Source organism: Ixodes scapularis, unplaced genomic scaffold (genome assembly GCF_016920785.2).
Source record: "Ixodes scapularis isolate PalLabHiFi unplaced genomic scaffold, ASM1692078v2 PGA_scaffold12__126_contigs__length_90152505, whole genome shotgun sequence".
Taxonomy (NCBI): Eukaryota; Metazoa; Arthropoda; class Arachnida; order Ixodida; family Ixodidae; genus Ixodes; species Ixodes scapularis.
In genome coordinates, this window is record NW_024609838.1 from 45868361 (window position 1) to 45891049 (window position 22689).

Sequence of the window (22689 nt, forward strand, 5' to 3'; positions counted from 1 at the left end):
GCACGTCCAAGCATTGATTGCCACAAACTCAAATCAAATGATCACGCAGTGCTCGTCTCCAGAGTATGAGCGGCATTTAAATATCGTTAGATCGGATGTCACCATCTGGATAACAAACCGTATACGGATCGCATTGCTGACAATAGGAACAATGCTGTCCACACAACTTTGTTATTAAGTTTTACGCAAGCGAGACTGAAATAAAGCTTTCGCTTGTATCCTTACACGTACGCGGCGAAAAATAAGGTTCTTGGTAAGAGGGGCTGCGGGCTTGTCAACGTTACTAGAACAACTTAGTTGGAAAACTGCCTTAGGATGCTGCTTAAGATAGTGTCTCCGATACGTACACAGAACTCAACTTGACGAGATCGCGGCACCGCCATTACTCCCGCAACGGCCACTCCGTGAACTGCAAGGCTGCACGTGACGGTTCGGTCAAGTCACACAAGGGCCGGTGGTGCCTGAGTTCCTGTATAGTCTCCCTATTGGAGCCAGTGTTGCTCGGTTAGCCATTTTGAAGTCCTAAGTCAAATGAGAAAGCCCCTCCTCGCGCGTGTAGGAGTCGTGCTCCGTAGATCGCGGCCGCTCACGTGACTGAATTTGGCAAATAGCAACGCCACGTGCGCCGCCGCGCTCGGAAAACACCAAAGGAGGAGAAGGAGGTAAAACAGGGGAACATACGCCGGTGCGTGCGGAACGTCTACATTTCCACACGGCGCAGGATTCTTTGCTCCTCATGTGTTCGATCTCCGCAAATGGCGGCGCGGCGACACGCGGAATACAAACGCGCAACTCTGGCTTCCGGAGGGAGCCTATACAGGATCTTTAGGTGCCGCCATCTCCCAGTCCTATCTCGCAGTAGCTCTATAAAACAACTTTCATGTTTCGACTCGCCGCGAAAGGGCGGCGCCTTAATCGCGTTCAGTTTGATCTTAGGGGACACGAGCGGTCCGAGTTTCAAAAGTGAGTTTTAAATACTTTCACAATGTTTGCTGTAAAGACGAAGGCGCAGGCGAGTGAGCCTAGCTTAGTAAAATCCGTTTGTTGGTACGAGAGCTCGTGCGTGAAAGGCATCTCCTAGAACCACGCGCTAATGCCCATATTTTGGTCTGCACTGCAGATGTTTGTAAGATGGAGTATAGTGCCGGTAACGTTGTGTTAAGTTAGAAATATCCCTGGGAATATGGGACTCTATCCCCATATTGCCGGGGAAAAAGCAAGCCGACGTGTGGCCCAAAAGAGCATGCTAATTCGTGAAAGGCGCTTGTGCGATATTTTGAACTAAGAAGTAAGAAAATCAATGTACATCAAACGGGCGTTAATTAGAAAATGAAAATAAAATTATAAACTTAGATTTGTGATTTAAAATAAATCGCATCAACTAATAAAAATTGCAGCAAATTAAGCTAGAAAAATCATATCCATATTAAATTTTCCCCCAAGATGCATATCTATAGATTACACCTAAAGTATTCAACCTCAAACTTTTTTTATTCACTTTCGACCCGTTGCACTTCTTATGGCTTATTCGGGTGGTGATTTCCCGGCAAAACATTTCGCCATATCTTCGGCAAGGCCGTTCGCGTGGTCAAAGGCTGGCGCGTGCAAGGTGTTCGGGTGGCGCTTCTCAGGCGTGGCAAAACCTTTGCCTGAGCTTCATGAGGTCGAGCAGCTTGTCTGTCAGACTGTATCCGGTATCGTCACAACCGATTGGGGAAAGGGAACCAAAGGAAACAATGCTTGCCGAAAGCGGCAAATAGCTGGCTCGAGTGGCAAACGAGGCCATCCGGACCGACACCCATTTGTGCTCCGATAAAAGATAGCGAGAACAACGAAGATAAAGATAATTTATGTTTCAGATAAATCAAACATTTTGGAAAAATGTGTCCAGCCTGCGCAAGGTCAGTTTACTCTAAGCCACGTACTGTATCATGCATTAGTTTATATTACAACTGTGTAATAACAGTTTATTACACCGCTTAAAAAAATTGTGTGTATAGCGATGCAGTTTGATACTAGAATACGCATTACAATTTCAAGGGGGGTGAGCGCAGTGAGAAAACTGAGGCTTCCAAATAAGGTAATAACAATAAACAGATTATGAAAAGCTACGCTGGCAAGCCTTCTTCGGACACTTTTAAAATGGCGACCGTTCATCGGAAATTCAAACACTTATGTATTAAAAATGGGCGCGTGTGCGGACAGCCCCAGACCGATGTATTAATCTGCCATTCCTTTAACTTTATAAATTAAGGTCCTCTAAGCCTTGCGGACCGTGGTAATGCTAATAATTCGAAAACAATTGTGAAGTTGCCTGTGCTTACAAATATCTCAATTAGTCATAATTTATATTGTTGGTACACACAGCGTGCTTATTGTATCATAGAATAATGGAGGAAGAAGTTAACAAAGCTCACGCGCGACCCAGGCAAATAAAAATGCCAGTTGCCGGTGCTTTGCGTTCGGGTAAATAGGGTCACGTGTTCCGCCGCTGGCGCGGTTTTGGTCACCGGTACACTATTGACGACGTGAGCGACCGAAAGCGTCGCTGTGATCGGCCTTACACGATTGGCGGAATGCTGACTTTGACGTCAGGAAAGGATTTGCCATCAACGGAAATAAGAGTATTGCAATAACTTTATTTTTGACGGTGCTGGCAGTGTTGCTTTGAGAGCGCAATGATTTCAAGCTTCCACCATGCTAATTACAAGCACCATCGAACTCGTTGTTCGCAAGGTAATGACGTCACGAAAGGTAACCGTACGAGAGCGCCACCAAAACATCTCGCCGCTAATACCGGTGTAGAGTGCCTTCATACACGCGCGCGCTTTTGCTTGAGTGGTGACATCTCAGCCATTTTTCCACTCAAGCGCTTCTTTATACATTTTGAAGTGCGTGGAATCCTGTGTCACTCAGCCCGAACGCGTAGCTTTGGATAAGGCCGCCCAAGTCACGCACCGAGTGCGCGAGAGCGTCACGCGCTGGCACATTCAGGGCAACAATGGATGTCTTCGCCCTGAGACAGACAGACATGTAGGCACCCTAGACCGGCGCCATCGGCAAGGACTCGCCGGCGATTGACCACTCGAATTCGCCATTAATATTGAATACACATGACGGCACGCGTACAAGAACTGCTTGATGCGTATTGGCATAGTGTTCCGCTTCGAACGCCACGTGAGAGAAAGAAACGGCGCCAGATGTCTGGATCTCACATGCTTGGTTTGCAACAATAAAGCGAACCCGAGATTTCAGAACATGCGCGAGGCGGCGGGTGCACCACAGCTGCTTTTGCGCGCGCTCCACTGTGCGTCAGTACGCATGCCTGGATGACCATATTCCTTATCATACTGAAGGTGCAACCCCCCCGCCCCCCCCCCCCCCCCCCCGTGCATGAGGTGTTTCCTCATTTTTGACGGTTTATAGCTTTCTTTGTATATTTCCTACATTTATAAAGTTAATGTAAATTAAAGAACTGCTTTTCAACGATACTTTAATGTCTCCATATCACAATTATTTGAGTTGTTAATTAATTATTCAAATTTTAATAGATCACAGTCTCTAATATTAAAAAAAAATATTTCTCGAGTTTTAAGGTCCCACCGTCCATGATATTTTACGTGAGCGTTCGATTGGATATAATGAATTAGAAAAGTAAAAAGCGAACATGACAGACTGTATTTTTTAAATGACAAATAAAGTTCAATTGTATGAATTTATAGTGCTATAAAAACGGAACCACCACAACTAATCAAAATTAAGAGCCATTAAATTACAAAGCATCCTCGATATTACATGTTTTCAATCCTTTCAGATTGATATATTACACGTTAAGAATGTTATTAGACCTAAAACATTTTCAATTCAGTTACAGCAAATACACCCTTCCCGAAATTCAGTCTGGCCACTTTGATCACTATCATCATCTGTGGAACGGCATCGGTGTCCTACCAATGGCGGCCTATCTAGTGACTGATAAAGGAAGACGTTCAAGATGCTCCTAAGCAGATGATGCGAGGCCTGTACATTCGGAGGGGTTAGTACAACACGACGTAGGAATGGAACACAAGAGCTACGTGAGCGTTCATTTCTAACTTAGATTCAGTCAATTTGTGGGCGGCACACAATCGGCTTTAAGCCCCTTTGGTGGATAGAAATTTATCGAGGCATCTGTGTGGGTTGGACCTTTGTTCTGCAAGTTCTTGATCATCATCGAACTGAAAGTGGTCAAGAAAGAACTCACATTGAACAATTCCTCGTGTGCCCTTGACTTGCGAAAGTGACGGTGTCCGATGAAATACAAGTTCATTACCGCCATTGGTATGGCAAAGGCTAAACTCCTATACGAACCACCAGATGGCACTGAATTTCGGAAAGGGTCTATTGCAGTTTCTTAATATAAAATACAGACGGCGACAGGTGTTCAAGGATAGCTTGATGTGCATTTGCCGTCGTGTGCCGCTTGGAACGCCACGTGAACAACAGAGGAAGCTCTAGATGTCAAGGTGTCAGTTGCCTGCATGCCTGCAGTGAGCGAGCCAGAGATGTCAGAACAACGAGCGCGAGGCTGCGGGTACACCACAGCCAACGTTATTAGATTAGCTCAGTTACGGAACTGCTCGTAGACGCTGCATGCACGAACAGTAGCCCCCCTCACCCACCATGACTCCCCAAGCGTCGCTCGACGCGCCACCGGACAGCTGCTTTGGTAACTGCAGCGTGTTCTATGGGAATCGGGCACGGTGAAATCGGGTCGGGATCGCTGGGATCGCTACGTACGTTTCGAAACACGGCGTCTAGATGGCGCTTCATCTATGCTCTTTGGAACGCACAGTTATGAAACGATAATCTAGATGGCGCTTCGAACGACACTTGGCGGATTGAAGTGAGTGAAGGGGGGGGGGGGGGGGGGGTACCCCCTTCCGCTTGAGTTCCACCACTGAGGTAATCTAGTAACGTTGACCACAGCTGTGTTTGCGCGCGTTCTACTGTGCGTCGGTACTGGTCGGTACACATGCCTGACACGATCCAAATAAAATGGGCGCCATGAAAGGGATTCCTTCATTTGGGAATCCGCCACCTATGCGAAAAGATTTCAAAGTTTTTACAACTTGGAAAAATTATTTTCGCAAATAAACTATGCGTGTAAAAATGGTTCGACTATATTTTGTTTCAAAAACCAGCTAGGTGGCTCTTAAGTGGCAAATGATATTAAAACAAAACACAAAACATTAAAACGTCCCAGTGTCTCTGAGTCAACGCGCAGGCCCACGAGTTCCTTTTTGTCGTGTTTAAATACCGACAGCGAGGTGCCCGCAATCTGACGCAGGCCACTGTAGTAGCGCCGAGAGCGCGAGGTCAAGCAGTTCGTTCTCTTCCTTTGCCTGTGCGGTCGGGCTAAACTAGAGCCACTAATACCCCTATTACACGGGCACACTTAACCACGTTTAACTCAGCTTTAACTGCGGTTACGTGGCAGCACAGATGCCGCACTATACCCTCGGACAGCTATTTCAAAAGAAGTGAAGAGAGCGCGTGCACTGCTTTGATGGGTGCTCAAGATGCTCAAGCGCACGTCCGCCCATAGCTCTGACTGCATCGCCGCAGAATGTTGTCGGCAAGTATTGTGCGCTAATTGTGGTTTAGCGTAACTGCAGTTAAGTCTGCCCGTGTAACAGGGTATAAACAAGCTACCCTTTATACACAGCTTGGTGATTACAATGCTGGTTGTCAGTTATCTGATGCTTTATCTCAAATCACAGAAAACGCTTTGTTGTCCTCCACAAATGTTTAAGCAGTTCGCGACAAAACAAATCAGTATAACGTGAGCTTCCAAACACCGAAACTAATGCTGAGGAAGTCGCACTTTTGAATCATGACATTCGGCAGTTGCGTTTGCATTGTACTAACCACCAAGATGGCGTCGCGCAAAACAATATCGGGAAAAAGAGTGCCGACACTCTAAGCGTAGCACATTTGGTTTAGCTCACAGCCTAAGCCAAGAGCCGTGGGGTATCGTTGGCCGAGTGTGTTGTGGCACCGCAGATCGGAGCACGTGGAGAAATGCTAAATCTCGAGCTCCGTTCAAAGTACGGAGCTCAGGCTGCAGAATCTGTAGGTACTAAAACCCCTCGATGTGTTTCCGTTGATCTTTCAATTAACGTCAAATGTTCCACTGAACGAGGCCCGTGTCTCGAGCGGCGCTTGGAGGCCAATGGCGGCGCAGCAATAAACTGATTGGCCCTTGCATGGATATGAATGGCGGTTGATCACCCACTCGTGGCACGTGTTTTGCACGTTTCTATAACAATGGTTGTAAAAAAAGTCTTCATCAAGGGGCTTTAGCAGAAACCCTGGGTTTTGTGGCTCACCTGCATCCTACCGTCGTGCGATCGTGTATCGCATATACTGCGTAATGCACGTAAAAGACCCCGAGCTAACATTTGTACTCAACTGGCTAAATTTACAATCTACTACGGGTAACGATGTCGTCTTACGGAACTCCTGCTCTCTAATAAACTAAGGACTAAACTTGAATGCGCCATTACATTGCATTTTTATTGTGATCAAAAAATTTTTTTTTTGGAGGGGGGGTTAGGGAGGTCTTCCTTTTTTTTTATTATACGGCTTTTACTTATGATGAAACAGACTTTAGTTCTCAAAATTCTTGAAAAAATATTATATAACTTAAAACGCACACACTAAAAAAACATAGGCGCACTCAGTAAAGAAATGGAATAACAGAATTCGTTGTAGCTGTGTTTTAAAAGGCTTGAGCGCACCAAAAGCTATAAAAGCGAGCTCCATGCTTGGAACGGTGCGCTTGTTCACTGGAAGAGTAGTTCAGGGCAGCATGCTCGCGCTTGCATGTTCTGCTTCGCTAGCACGATAAAACCAAATACTTAGCTGGTAATGTATTTAGTGAAACAAGGATTACCTTCTGCATAAAAAAAAATCGGTTGTGTGTATGTTTATACTGCCTAGTACTTAGTCTGCCTCAACGGGCTTCTGCATATGCTCAATGCCCTCAGTTTTCACGTGATTTTACACTTGTTTACTATAAATGTTTTCGTTTTCCACTGCAAATCAGCTCGTGCTCTTTTAAGTGCTACATGTATTAGAAACCAAGGTAACCAGAAACATCCTATATTGAGAATTGCAAAAAAAAAAAAAAAAAAAAAAAAAACGATGGTTCTTGCTACGTGTGCCACAATTAATACAAATTATTCTAAACTTCACATGTCGCCACTTTCGTGAGCAAACAATGGTATTTTTTAAGAACAACTGCGATTGTTTGAAGAAGAAGAAGAAAATAAATGGAGCTATGGAGAATTTGGCAGCCTTGAAATGGCGCCGGCTTCTCCAAAACTTGAAGGTGATATGAACTAAGACCTAAAAATGTAATGAATAAAGAAGAAAAGAAATGAGTACGAAGTAAGAGTACAGGCCTGACACGACCACACCAGCACAGACACACACACAAAGACGCGCACAAAAAAAACAAAAAAAAAACGGAGCGTTACAGAACACTTGCTTCAAAACACAGCACAAAACAGTTGATGCATTTCTTGTCAGTCTGTTGTTTGTCTCATTTTCAGCTGAGATAGAGCACTTCACTTACACTCTCACTACATACTGTCACGCTCACTCACTTGTGCACATAGCTACCAATATATACAACTATAGGCGTACAGCATATGTCTGTACTTAATACTCGTATAAAAGTCCACTGTCTTTTAAAAAGTCACAAATAATGTTTAGTGCTCTTTTGAGTGTTTGTCGGTTCGCCCAAGGGCCCAAAATCTTTGCCAAAGGTATCACGTTGGAAAACTCGTTACAAGCACGCGACCGTTGGCATGCAGTGAATATTCATAATCGGCGCCGAAATGATTGGCAGCTGTCAGCAGGTGGAGTTTTTGTAACAATCCAAAGTTAGGATGCTTTCTTCTTTCTTTGGTAAGCAATCAGGAGTCAACTTACTCCAAATCTATGGGTAATAGAGTACAATGAACATTCAAACATTACGGCCTGAGCAGTATATGTGTGCAAGCTGTAGCTTTCCATGCACTCTTAACTTTCGATACGCTCAACGCTGGTGTAAAATGTACCACTGTTTTAGTCTTAATCAGCGTACCATGTACGTGCTTACACTATATTTTATGCAACGTCGAACTCTACCATTTGCATATCTTTCGTTTTCGCAGATTACTACTTGCGCGCATAAATCAACAAATTAAGGATGGTACATTGGTTAAAATCTGTGCAAAAGCTATTCATAGACCCAGAATCTTTGCCTAGCAAGTCATTGCATTTATCACTGAACTCGTAATAAAATTAATAAATATCATGTTTTGCTGCGAGTTAATTTTTGACGTTGGCATTCTTTTTTATGACTCCAGCACCAGTCCTACTTTGCGTTTACCAAACTCAATATATAAACCTGAGTGTCATTTTTTGTGTTTTCCAGTCTCGTGTTTTTGTCAAAATAAGCACCCAGCTACCTAAATGAGACACCTGACTCCCAAAAAAAATAATAATTTGTTTTGACTTTCGGGCCGTTAATTACTCAAGCTAGAATTTTGTAAACCTGCCTATCACGTCATCACGTTTTCCTGGAAATCCACAAAGAGCCATACAGATGCACGACGAAAGGGCCGGCCCGTCATATAAACCTGATCACATTGACATATGTGTAACTGGCCTTAGAAATGCCCGCGGGGTGCTAACGTCCCATAGTCAATTTCATATTTTTCAACGCTTCGGTAGTTTCGTTGTGCATGTGTCTTGTCATTTGGCTCGGTACGATTTCCGCGTTTTGTTATCACCACATTTGCTGTAAACGTGAGCTCGGAGCGAAGGCAACTGGCCCCCTTGCACGAGAACTGGCGCAACCGTGCGCGTCCCAAACAACGCTCGCGCAGAGAAACACAAGCGAAGGACCAGGGATGTCAATTTCAGGATATAGGAAAATACCGCACTGTATCGAAGCGCCACCACACACAATTTATCTCAGTGATGAATAGGTCTGGAAAGCGATCCCAACGCCATCTGTTTGTTCAGAATCACACTGACCAAGGGTGGTGTTGCACCTTAATCTACAATGCAGCAAAAGCTACTGGCGCGAGTGCTTGGCTTTATCCAAGATTTCGTTGGCACGAGAACACATGCAAATGATCTCGGAGATTAAACCTAAGGCTCACGCCAGCTGCTTTGACCGCGCTGTACATTAAATGAGGCGATGCAACAAACTTTGTATTTTGCGATAATACCACTTAGAACGGATTCGGGCTATTAATTTTTTCATCACTGACTTGGCAGCGGCGCGGCATTGAAGCAACGTGCCTAACCCCTGCTACGCCATCTTACAGGATACCTATCATCAAACCCTACTCTACTGAGTCAGCGAAACGAGCCGTGCCGTGTGACACCGCTATCAACAAGGGCCAACGGAACTGCGATTGGCGGACCACTGTCTGACACCAGGGGACCAAGCTTTGCTGGAACCGACACCTTTCACCATCCGGTCACTTGGCAGCAGCGCGGCATTGAAGCAACGTGCCTAACCCCTGCTACGCCATCTTACAGGATACCTATCATCAAACCCTACTCTACTGAGTCAGCGAAACGAGCCGTGCCGTGTGACACCGCTATCAACAAGGGCCAACGGAACTGCGATTGGCGGACCACTGTCTGACACCAGGGGACCAAGCTTTGCTGGAACCGACACCTTTCACCATCCGGTCACTTGGCAGCAGCGCGGCATTGAAGCAACTTGCCTAACCCCTGCTACGCCATCTTACAGGTTTGCAAGATCTTTCCATGTGAATTTTTGCCAGATATTTTTGCCGCAGCTGCTGCCACTGTTATTTGTGCCTTTTGTGTTTAGTGATCGTGGTTTCTGAAACCTAAAATGGGAAAGGACGACCAAAAAGACCTGGTAAAGGCGCTAGACGAGTTCCGCCGTGAAATCTGGGCAGATATGCGAGGACTGAAGGAGAGTGTGAAATTCTGTAACGATACATGTGATGGTGTCAAGGACATCAAAAATTAAATGAAAGAACTGAGGAAAGAAATACAGCAACTAACAGCGCGCAGCCAAGAACTCGATGCAGAAAACTGCAGACTCAACGCAACTGTCGAGGAACTGGAGCAATATCAAAGATCAAATAACATAGAAATCAAAGGAGTACCATTGGAGGGGGACCCTAGTGACGTTGTTAAACGAATCTGTAGTCTTATTGATGTACCAGTAAATGACTCTGACATCGACGTCTGCCATCGCGTGCCAACGTTTAGGCAGGACACAAAAATCATTATCGTGCGTTTTGTCCACCGCACCAAGAGGAACATGGTCCTGGAAAAGGCCAAAAAGCATAAATTAACCACTTCGTCGCTTGATTCTGGGGGTACTGCCTGCCCCATATATGTCAACGAGCACCTCACGAGTCTTAACAAAAAATTACTTGGAGCGGCCATCGCACAAAAGCGCAGAGTGGGATGGCGTTTCGTGTGGTCGGCCGGCGGAAAGATTTTTGCGCGCAAAAATCAAAATGATGAAGCAGTTTGAATCGTGTGCCTTGATGATGTTGCGAAAATCGCAAACTAAAAAAATAAAAAAGTTGAGCTATCGTCTGAAATAGTAACCACGAAGTTTTAATGGCTGATACTTCGCCTACATGCAAATATGTCGATCGCTCATCTTTTAACGAGGAATTCCAATGCTCTGAACCAAACTTTTCTGTGATGCATCTAAATGCGAAAAGCATAAAAAATAAGGAAGATAATCTTAACGACTTTGTTTCTTCCCTTTGCGTAAAATTCGATGTTCTCTTGTTCACAGAAACATGGCTATCAGCAAATGACGCAGCCCCAAATATTCAAGATTACAAGTATGACGGACTTGTCAGGGATAAACGGAAAGGCGGAGGTGTGGCCATTTACACGAAACAAAGTATATCGTACGAAGTTGTTGACGATTTCTGCAAACTTGATATAAACATAGAATGCATGACAATTATAATCAAGAACACAGTTATTGCCGTAGTGTACCGCCCACCTTCGGGCAGCATGTTAGCTTTTTTTGAATTCATAGAACTACTACGTTATATGGGTTCAACCGGTGCCTCACTTATGATACTTGGAGACGTTAACATAAACATAGCTTCTCAAGATTCAGACGCGAGAGATTTTAGTGACCTTTTAACCCAATATGCTTGTGTAAATCTGATCACGATACCTACTAGAGTGACTGCTGAAACTGCGACTACGCTTGATATCTGTCTAACTAATTTAGAAGAAAAGGATACTACGTCAGGTGTCTTCACTGAGAATATTAGTGACCATCTGCCTATTTATTGTTTAAGCTCCGTTTCTAAAAGGAAACAAAACAACACAAACGAGCCATACTTTTTTAGGGAAATAAACTCGGAATCTTTAGAGAAGTTCTATAGTCTCATAGAAAGAGCAGACTGGAATGCCGCATGTTCAGAGGGCAGTGCTGATTTAGCCTACTCAATTTTCTTTAATAAGTTCAAAAAGTGTTATGATGAAGCGTTTCCCCTTAAAACAGCAAACCCCAGGAAAAAAAAAAACAGAGGAAGCCATGGGTCACTTCTGATATGTATAAACGAATAAGTGATAAGAACAAAACGTATCATGCATTCATTCAGACTCGTGATATAAAACTGCTACATGAATTCAAAAAGAAAAGAAACAAGCTGAGCTCCGAGTTAAAAAAAGCCAAACGTATGTACTATCAGAGCAAATTCGAGTGTATATATGACGACCAACGTAAGATATGGGAAACAATAAACGACATGTCAAACAGAAAGCAAAAAGACAGCCTTATAGAATAATTTTTGTTTCAAGATAAGATTGTAACCGGCAAAGAAGCCGCAGATAAGATGAATCAGCATTTTATAAATGTAGGGGCGTACCCCCTAGTACAGATAAACAGTGTTGTCGAAAATGTGAATATAGATAGCCTCATGGATTCTATAATGTTGGTCCCGGTATCAACTTCAGAAATTGATGAAATCATAAAAAATCTAAAAAATTATTCGGCGGCCGGTGAAGATGACATTAAGCCCTGACATATAAAATATGTAGCCTCGATAATAACTCCGGTCCTGTCTAACTTAGCAAATAAAATGTTCCAAAGCGGAATTTTTCCAAACAAACTTAAAATTGCCAGAATTCATCCTGTCTACAAAGGAGGGGGAGTAAACGACACAAACAACTATAGAGCAATTTTTATTTTATCTATATTTTCAAAAATTTTCGAAACTACTATAAAGAATAGGTTGGAATGTTTTTTTAATAAGCACAAAGTTATAACGTCTTCACAATATGGATTCCAAAAGCATAAATCTACGGAGCAAGCTCTTCTAGATATCAAAGACAAAATAATTGTGAATATTGAAAGTAAATTATATACTCTCGGGCTTTTCCTGGACCTAAGAAAAGCATTTGACACTGTGCAGCACGAAATATTATTGCGTAAACTAGGTAGGTACGGTATACGTCGAATCGCACAAAAACTAGTAAAAAGTTATTTAACCGATCGATATCAATATGTAACAATTAATAAGATATCCTCCTCCCACTTAAATATACAACATGGTGTTCCCCAGGGATCAATCTTAGGCCCCTTATTATTTTTAATATATATAAATGATCTGACAAAAATATCTGGACCGCAGGAAGTAATCATGTATGCTGATGATTCTAATGGATTCTTTAGTGGCAAAACAAAACAAAGTATTGAGCTAGCCGCAAACTCATATCTCTTAAAACTGTCAGAATGGCTTCAAGGAAATAGACTGCAATTAAACTCAAACAAAACAAAATACGTAATTTTTAAACCAGTAAATAAACGGGACGCCGATAGTATAAGTATCAAATTTGAAGGTTTAGAACTGGAGCAAGTACGCGAGCAAAAATTTCTTGGTGTTTGGTTTAGTGAGGAATTGTCATGGAGTACTCATATAAACAAGCTAAAAGCTGACCTGTCCAGAATTATAGGCAATTTGCATAAAATCACAAATTTTATCCCATGTTGGCTGCTTAAAAATATGTATCACTCATTGGTTCTTTCAAAATTAAGCTACGCAATTTTGGTCTGGGGTACAACAACAGCCTCAAACTATAAATAATTAATGGTCCTCCAAAAAAGAATTTTACGTATGTTCGAGGACTACAAGGGGGATTACAGGAATCTACGTACGGAACCTTTGTTTTTAAAACATCACATGCTTAGGGCAAATCAAATATATTACTTTAAATTGCTTCAATTAACCCACAGGAATAGAACCTACTTAGCGCTAGAAAGTGAACTAACGCCAGTGTACGATATTCGACGACCGAAACGTAAAGTACCTATAATACGCACAAATTATGGACGACAAACTTTAGCCTTCCAGACTGCTACAATTTTGAATCGTGATTTACTCGAATTAAACTTTGATGTATCAATATTAAAATTTAAAAGAGATTGTAAAACAAATTTACTGTGAAGTGCTCTCACATTTTGTTAGGTACTGCTTGTCTTTCTTAAAACTGCAATCATATTTTGTTAGCAATGACCTTACCTTTCTCGTTACTTCGTTTTTTGATAGGTCTTATCACAAGTCTATACAAGTTATTGTATAAGAATGTTATTTGTATTTTGAAATTCTTTCTTTTGTAGCTTCATGTTTTTTTCTACTTCAGTTTGTCAATGTATATCTCGTTTAGACTCGTGTAAAACTGTCGTGATCTAGACTTTTGGATCTACCACGTATATGTATCTAATACTTGTCTGTTTTAGTATATCTAAACTAAAAAAAACTGTATATTTGACAGTATGAAGATTTGGCTATTGAACGGATATGAATTTAATGAATCTGTACTTAATATGTATGATGTATTATATGTGTATGGTGTATTATATGTGTATGATGTATTGCATATGTATGTTGTTGCTCGCTGCATGCCAAGAGGGGGTTAAGGCCTCGTCAGGCACTTTGTGCCTTTAGCCTTAAACCCCCTCTGCGGAACATGTATCCGCAGACACAAATAAAGAAAAAAAAATAACCTGTGCAACATGCGTTCCTTTTTCACCACGCACAATGAAGTCGCAGAAAAAATTAAAGAAAAACGAGCAGCGTTCACCCCCTCAACTCGCAGCCAAAACAAGAGGGCACGTGATCGGGAGCCGATTACATGCCGCCAATGTTGATCATAGCCTCGCGCTGGCGTGGCAAGGTACAAAACACGCGCTCAGTTCCAGACTTTGTCATGGTTCGGCTATTGCCGTCATTGCAGTTAATGGACACGGGACACTACCCCAATGCTAGTCCAGCTATTAGTTATCACCAGCTACAATCGAGTGCTTAAGCAATGCTCGGGTCCAGTCTATGAGCCAACAAATACTGTCACTGGGGGGATACGGAGATCCCACACTTACGTCATCAAGTTTAGAGAAGGAGAATAAAAAACCAAATGCTCGATTTTCTTCTAGATTACACCGCAGCAATTTAGTTTCTTGGTCAGTGGCGTTGCATGCGAGTGTGCTTGGGCTCCACCAGTGCCACCAAGCTCATGTAAATTGAAAAACATTCAAATTTAATATCGTTTCACCGCCCCTTTAAAGGGATACTGAACAAAACATTTTAGTATCCATAATAAGTTTCGCGCTCTTTCCATCGAGCCAGCAGCCGCCGGTGTGCGCGAGCTCATGCAACGCAATTGACCTCATTGACCTCCATTCACGCTTAAAGGGATACCGAACCGAAACCTGGATTCCACAAAAAACGGCCGCAGAACCGTGTAATGGGACGCTACAAACACCAAAACATGACTCATACAGTGATATTTCGAACGGAGGACCGTATTTTTCTGAAAAAAGGAGGCGCATCTGAGATATGTTGACTTCTTGTTTCTCCGAGAAAAGTCGAGAAAGAGGGGAAACTGCCTCGCGTCTTCGCCGCCTCGCCACCTTGTGGTGGTGAAGCGCAGAGAGGTGGAAACGAGTTATGTTCACGTCACGCGTCTCGTTGGCCTCGTTCAATTGCGACCTCTTTTTCCCCAAAATACGGCCGTCCATTCAAAACATCGCATTACGGGTGGTGTTGTAAGGATTCTAGCGTCAAGCCTACCCCTCCTGCATTGTTTTCTGAAATCCAAATATCGGTTCACCGTCCCCTTAAAGGGCACTCCAAAGGGACGAAGAAACCCGAATGCTGCTTTGGAGGGCATGTTTACCAGTGACAAACACGAGCGTTCAGTCACGACATTGGTCTAGAACGTCCGATATTGATGACATAGAATTCTAGAGGTAGGACTGGCTAAATAGATGCACGTGATCCCTCCGGATCCTTTCAAGCGCATGATCCTTTGCTTGGAACACCTGTATATTCGTGGGGCGTTCACACCTTCATAACTGCATGTTATATCCACCAATTCGGAAGATGGCGCATGGTTGTTGCACGGTCTTGTTGTTTTTTGTTCTCTATTGGTTCCGACAAAGGTTGTCATCAATAATAGAAAACTTGCAAAAATTATAAACTTATTTTACTTGTTATGTTCAAACCATATCAGATTTCTTCTGTATTTTATTTTTAATTTGTTGCTTGAGTTTCACCTATTAGTTTGAGCGACCGCTATGCAATTTAAAAAAAATGGTCAAAACCACCTTGCAGGGCGACTTTAATGGGGCCCTGCAAATCATTTTTACACGCCGCACCAAATTACGTGCGTTCTAAGCAATGTATCACGTGCTTGCAATTATCAGAAGTCATGTCCACCCATGCAGCCAGTACTAACTCTAAAATTTCTCGCCGTCATTATCCGACGCGCTCGACCAATGTCATCACTAAAGGCTTGTGTTTGGCACAGATAGGCTTGACCTTAAAAGCAGCATTTGGTTTTCTTCGTCTCTTTGCAGCGCCCCTTTAAAGTCCGACCTACAGAATCGTCTTCTACCGGGGAAAAAACCGGTTCCCAGTTTCCTTTTCTTCATTCCCACTCGCCCACTTTTCCCTTCCTCTCCACACAGGAGCGGATCTCTGAACTACTCCCGGTAGAGAGGAGGAGGAACTCCCTCTTTCTCAAATGGAACGGAGGAATTGAGGGAGAGTTTTCCTTCTTTCTGCTTGTTGGTTGGCCTATGAGAGTGAAATGTATGGACTCCTGGCAGAAGGAGACTGGAGGCAGGCCTTTCATTTCCACCGGTGAAAACGATGTGCGTTTTAGACCAATCAATCGTGTACCCTTTACGCCAGACCCCACTGTGGTGTGAAAGCCTGTCTCCATTCTCCCTTTCCCCGGAGTCCACATATTTCTGTCATATTAAGCTTGAACGGGGGACTACGACGTCAATTTCGTTGAGTGTGCTTGCACACCCGGGCTTCTGCTGGCTCGAGGAAAGATCGTGCGCCACGTAATACGGTCACCCAAATGTTTAGTTCAGCGTCCTTTTAATTATGAAACAGATTATACATCATTATATTTACAAGACCTAAGTTGAGCGTGCGATCTCCTCAGTCCACCACGCGCATGTTTCTCTCGGAAAGCGAACAAATCACGCGCCAGGCTCACGAATGCTAAAATTGTAACCGGCCAAGATTTAGGAGCACTTTTTTTTTTAATCACAGAGGCGTTATGAAAAGGATCCGGCCATTTGCGATTACGCCAAGTATGCCAAAAAAATGTTCAATGAATTGTTGAATTATTATTTATTTATTTATTTCAAACCCTTCCAACTCTTGCAGTTTTTAGCAGGAGTGAATACTGTAATACATCGAACAAAATACAGGTAGCACAAGTAATGTTACATAGCAGAATAATTCTCACAGGTGCAACTACTCGTCAGCAAACCAGTTCATGAACTTCCCTTCAAATACTTCAACAAAAGAGACGTCAGGAAATTACTCCGTGATAATATGTTCCATTCTTCAATTGTTTTTACAAGAAAAGAATATTTAAAAAATATCAATATTGGGCATAAAAGACTCAATTGACATTTCGTTGTTTATACGTGAAGACCGTTTTCCACGAGATCTGATATGAGTTTGTGTGTCAATATGGAGATGCTTAAAATACAGCAAATTAAAAAAAAAAAAAAACATTCCCGCAATTCTTCGTCTTGACGCTAAGGAGGATAATTGGGTTGAGTGATTGAGGTTTTGTGGCGCAGCAGCATCCAAGGCCATAATGCGCCAAAAACTATGACTATTGCAGAGAAGAAAGAGCTGTAGTAGCTTGTGGGTTATAAAAACTGTGAACATAAAAGAATACACACATGGCCATGATTCCAGGAAACATGTTAAATTATAGCTGGTCTAGTAGTCGGATATCTCTAAGAAAATTAAAAAACGCACTTGGGTGGTATTAGCGGTTCGTCGCCGAGTAAAATAACCAAATGTAATGGGGTATGCTCTTAATAAATTCGGGCAAAATGTCTGTGAAGTTCACGGTCATACATAGGGCATACAAGTAAAATGTGCAGGATGCTTAATGGTATGTGACAGCGTTCACACTCCGGAGCATCCTCCCCTCGCAAAAGGTGCCCATGGGTAAGACGTGAATGACCTATTCGGAGTCGACATAATACCACCTCATAAAATCGCTCACGATGACGTGCACTCTCCCATTCTTGAATTAAAGGTTTTACGGCATGCAACTTATTGTTCATTTCTTGGTTCCACTCCTCTTGCCACTTGCACTTTGTAAATGTTTGCAGGGCATGTCTATAATCTCTGTAGGGTACCTTGTGCAGATCCACTTGTCGATCCTTAGCAGTGCTCACTGCACGGTCAGCATCCTCATTCCCAGGAATTCCTACATTGGAAGGTACCCAGCATAATGTTATTTCTTTCTTCCTTTTTGATGCTGAAAGTAACCGGTTCCTTATTTCTAGAACACGTGGATTTTGAACATCCCCCGTTGTGTCCAGAGCTCGTAACGCACTAAGTTAGTCAGTGTAGGCAATTGACTTACGGATCTTTTTTTTAAGAATGTGGTCTATGGCAATAAGTAAGCCATAAAGCTCTGCGGAAAGAATGCAGGCGTTATTGTTAATTCTCTGGACATACTTCACAGAAGGCCCTACCACTGAGCAGCCTACATAGAAATCAGTTTTGCTCCCATCAGTGTAAAAACTTGTGAAGTCTCGGTACTGGTCCTGGAGTTCGAAACATTCTTGTCTCAGAACTTTATGAGGGGTCTCTTTCTTATTGTATTTTGTTAGCTTCAACTCACAGTGGATGGGCGTGAGGTCCCAAGGAGCTACTGAGTTCAAGCGTTGCACAACTGAGGGTAGCACATCCAGCCCGACGGAGTGAGCAGAAGAACGAATTCTCATGGCGAGAGGCGGAACAAATGAAAGCTTATTTATGAAAGTCTGCTCATAGTGTACTTGTTCTATGCAGTCCAGGGTCGGGTGACCAGGAACAGACTTAATTCGCAGAGAGTACATGAAGCCTAATTGAAACCTCCTTTTCTCCAGTGAGGGCTTATTTGCCTCCAGATATAGGCTGAGTATTGGAGATGTGCGAAAAGCACCAGTCGAAAGTCGGAGCCCCTGATGATAAATGGGGTCCAGCATCTTGAGAACCAATCCCCACGCGGAACCGTACACAATACAGCCATAATCAAGTCGGAACCGTACGACTGAGCGGTAGATGCGCAATAAACAACACCGATCAGCCCCCCAGGATACGTGCGACAAGACCTTTAGTATATTCAGTGATTTTACACATTTCATTTTGAGGCTCTTAACATGTGGAATGAATGTCATTTTAGAGCCAAATATAAGACATAAAAACTTGTGTTCGTTCTTTACTGAAATAGGGACTTCATAGTTAAGGAAGGGTCAAATCAAATTCCGCGGTGACGAGAGAAGCACACAGAAACCGTTTTCTCAGGAGAAAACCTAAAACCACTTACATCCGCCCATTTGACCAAATTGTTCATCGCAAGTTGAAGTCGAAGTTCGCAGATGGACGGATTACAAGATGAAACTGAAGACGAAAACCACACTGGTAATGGTCAAGTAGCTTGTTTCTTTCTAAATAAAATATAAGCCTTTTATTTATCATACTTTCTAGTGCCTTTGAAAAACAACTCGTGAGGGCTATCGGCCTAAAGCTAGATGTACAGTTAGGATCCTTTCCGGGCTTCAGCAGGAGAATTATGACAGTCACCCTCCAAGATGAGGGGAAGCAACCTTCAAGCCAAATGCGGTTGAACAAATATAAAACAAGCTCAAGAGTTGATGAATGGAGGTGCTGAAGCATTTGTAATGAATGCCGTCTGCCCCAGGAGCCGTCTGTTTGGACGAACGAAGTACCAGCTGTAGTTCAAAAAGTGTAAATAGTGAATTATAGGGCTCCTGCAAGCCGCCTGACAAAGGAACTGCCTTTTTCTCTGCCTGTAGCTTGTGTCGCTGAAATGACCGAGTATAATGCTGAGAACTTGAAACAAATTCGAAATGCTCACCAAGGCCATTCGCCTGTTCTTCTAGCCTGGCAGGGCATACTCCATTTTGGTTCAGGAGTGGGGCAGAAAATACCCGGTAGGAGCCTCCAATTTTATGCACCCGGTCCCAAACTTCCTTCGAGGACGCACCGCTATTAATTGAGGAAGCATACCCTATAAAGCTTTGCCACTTGGCTCCCCGTCGGATATACCTTGCTTGCGCTCTTTTTTTCTTAAAACCGATCAGGTTATTTGCCGTGGGATAACGCCTGAGAACACCCCATGCACGATTCTGTTCTTTGCCTGGCGGCAGTCTTCGTTCCACCACGGCTTTGGCCTTTTTGGAAGATGTGAGGATGTCATGGGGGAATAGGCAAGCATAGCGGCCTGCAAGATGTGCTGAGCAATGTGCTCGGTGACATCGTCGATGGAAAGATCATCAAGGGATGAACATGCCATAAGTGAGGCTTCTGTAAAGATTGACCAGTCAGCCTTTTCAAACTTCCAACGAGGGGTACGTGTTAAAAGACCAGCAGGAGGATGGTTGAACTCAAAAATGAGTGGAAAGTGGTCACTCCCATATGGATTTGGGATGACCTTCCATAAAAGCAGAGGGTACACTGAAGGATGACAAAACGAAAGATCAATGGAAGTAAAACTACAAGTTGCTGAACTAAAATAAGTGGCTTCTTTTGTGTTGAGCAGACACAGTCCTGTCCAAAGAAGAAACCGTTCAACGAGTGACCCTCGAGAATCTCTTCTAGAGCTTCCCCAAAAAGGATTGTGTGCATTGAAATCACCTGAAATGATGTAAGGCACCGGAAGCTGGCTAATTAGATAATCTAGCTCCTCGTACTGCAGCCGATATCCCGGGGAGATGTACACTGAGCAGACGGTAATCACGCGGTCAAGCAGCAAACGGACAGCCACAGCCTCGAGAGAGGTTTGCAAAGCCACTTCAGTGGACGGGACCATGCATTGGACAACCACTGCAACACCACCGGAAGCCACAGATGCGTTTAGCCTATATTTTCTGAACACTTTGAAGTGTTAAGAACATTTGAGTGACTTTCTTTAAGGTGCGTCTCCTGCAAACAAAAGGCAAGAGGATGGTGTTCATTTATTAAAAAGGTGATGTCATAATTTGAAAAAAGCCCCCGAAAGTTTCATTGTAAAAAAACAGACATGATTAATGTTAGGCAGTTAGTTTTTCACCAGAAAGTCACAAGCTTTGTGTAATGGTAGCTAGAGTAAAACTAAGTCAGTCACAGGAGGTAAATTTAGTAAAATGTGAAAATGTACATTTATGATGATTTAATGAGTCTGCAAGAAGGCAGCTCCGACCGAACCTTTGGGGAAAAAAAATTTAAAATAAAGCCCCAGGCGAGGGAGTCGCCAGTGGTCCTCTGGTTGGTCTATACGGAACTGTCCCATCTGACCTCCAAGGGCGTCGAGACTTTGGGCCGAGGCCACTGGAGAGGGAGTCGTTGTTACTCCTCTGTCTCGGCTGGTCCCTGGGAGTAGGTGGAGCAATGATAATGAGCAAGATAACTTGGTGCCGTGAGGTTAGTGTAATGACTGAATATGCAGGATGATATTCCTGTTGAGAGAGCATACCAGCCTTGCAAAGTATAATAGTCACTTTGGTGGTACAATTGTTTTTTTGCTCTTGTGCTTGCCCTTGGGGACCTGCCGCTCCATGTCGTCTGGGTCAGACGCAGGAGTGGATGGTTCGGCACCTTCCTCCATTGGTTCTGCCCCCTGGGCGGAGGTTGTTCTAGCCGGTTTAGGGAGGCTCTGGGCACGAGGTGGAAGACCCGGGCCCCGACCTCCACCAACTGGAGGAGCAGAGGTACTGGGCAGGCAGTCACCCAAGCCCACCTGCTCCTGCCCCTTGGGTGCTGGAGCAGTGGCACAAGAATCGTGCCGCTCCTTGGATGAGGACGCTAACTCCGAAGAATTCGGTCGGGAGAATGGTTCCCTCTTCTTGGAAGGAAACCGCGAAGCACTGATAGGTGCGGACACAGCCGACCCATCTTGGGTAGAAGAAACAGCCTGTGAGCCCTCTACATGAGAGGGGACAGGCTGCTTCCTCGTGGAAGAGGAACAACTCCCGCTGGAGGAAGATGTAGGCCTACCAGCCGAGAGTGAACGCCCAGGAAGCTGAAGCTTCAGCTGGGGTGTAGGGGACTGCAGTGGCTTCCTAGTATCCGGAAAGGATGTCTGAGTTGCCACCGCAACCTTCAGTGGTGCAAGTCCCCGCTGCACCACCTGTGCAAAGCCACCCTTGCGCAAAAACGCGAAGCGGCGGCGCGCCTCTGGGTATGAGAGGTTTTCTTTCACTTTAAGGGTAAGAATTTCCTTCTCATCTTTCCACGTCTTACACGATCTGGAGTAAGCGGGGTGGGGTTCTTTGCAATTTACACAGACTACGTCGTTGGAGCAAGAGTCTGCTGCATGGTCAGTTTTGCCACACTTAACACATATGGCTTTGCCGCGGCAGTTCTGGGAGCCATGTCCAAATCCTTGGCAGTTGAAGCACCTACTGGGGTTTGGAACGTTCGGACGGACTCTGCAGTAAAGATATCCAGCTTTCACAGACTCGGGAAGTGTGGTGGCCTCAAAGGTAAGCACAATGTGCCTCGTCTTCAGCTCTTGGCCGTCACGACGCAAGGAGATGCGCCTTGCAGCTATAACCCCCTGGTCAGAAAGGCCTTCCACTACTTCGCTCTCAGACGCGCCCAGAAGGTCGTCTTCCGAGATGACTCCTTGGATGGTGTTCAATGTCTTGGGGGGTGTCACGGTAACCTTGTAGTCCGACACAGAGTTGAGTGCAAGGAGCACAGAACTCTGGTGGCTGGTCTCAATTTCAACAAGTAAATCGCCAGATGCCAGCTTTTTAGCCTTGAAATTCTTTCCAATCACACTCTCAAGGACTTTTGCAACAAGAAATGGTGACATTTTCGAGAGCGGTTTGTCACTTTCAGAGTGGAGTACCAAGAATTTCGGGAATCTAGGTGGAGTAGAATGTGTCTCGTGTGAGGTAGAAGTTTCGGTGCGACCCCTTTTCGGGGGCCGATCAAGAAAGGATTTTTGTGCAGACCCATAAAGATGGGGGAGAAAATTCAGTGCCCGGGTGCACCGCCCGCCACGGAGCCCAACAAGGGCGTAGGTAATGTGCCATAGCAAGAAAGGCTTGGCTGACACAATTACACTACCAGTGCTGCCCGG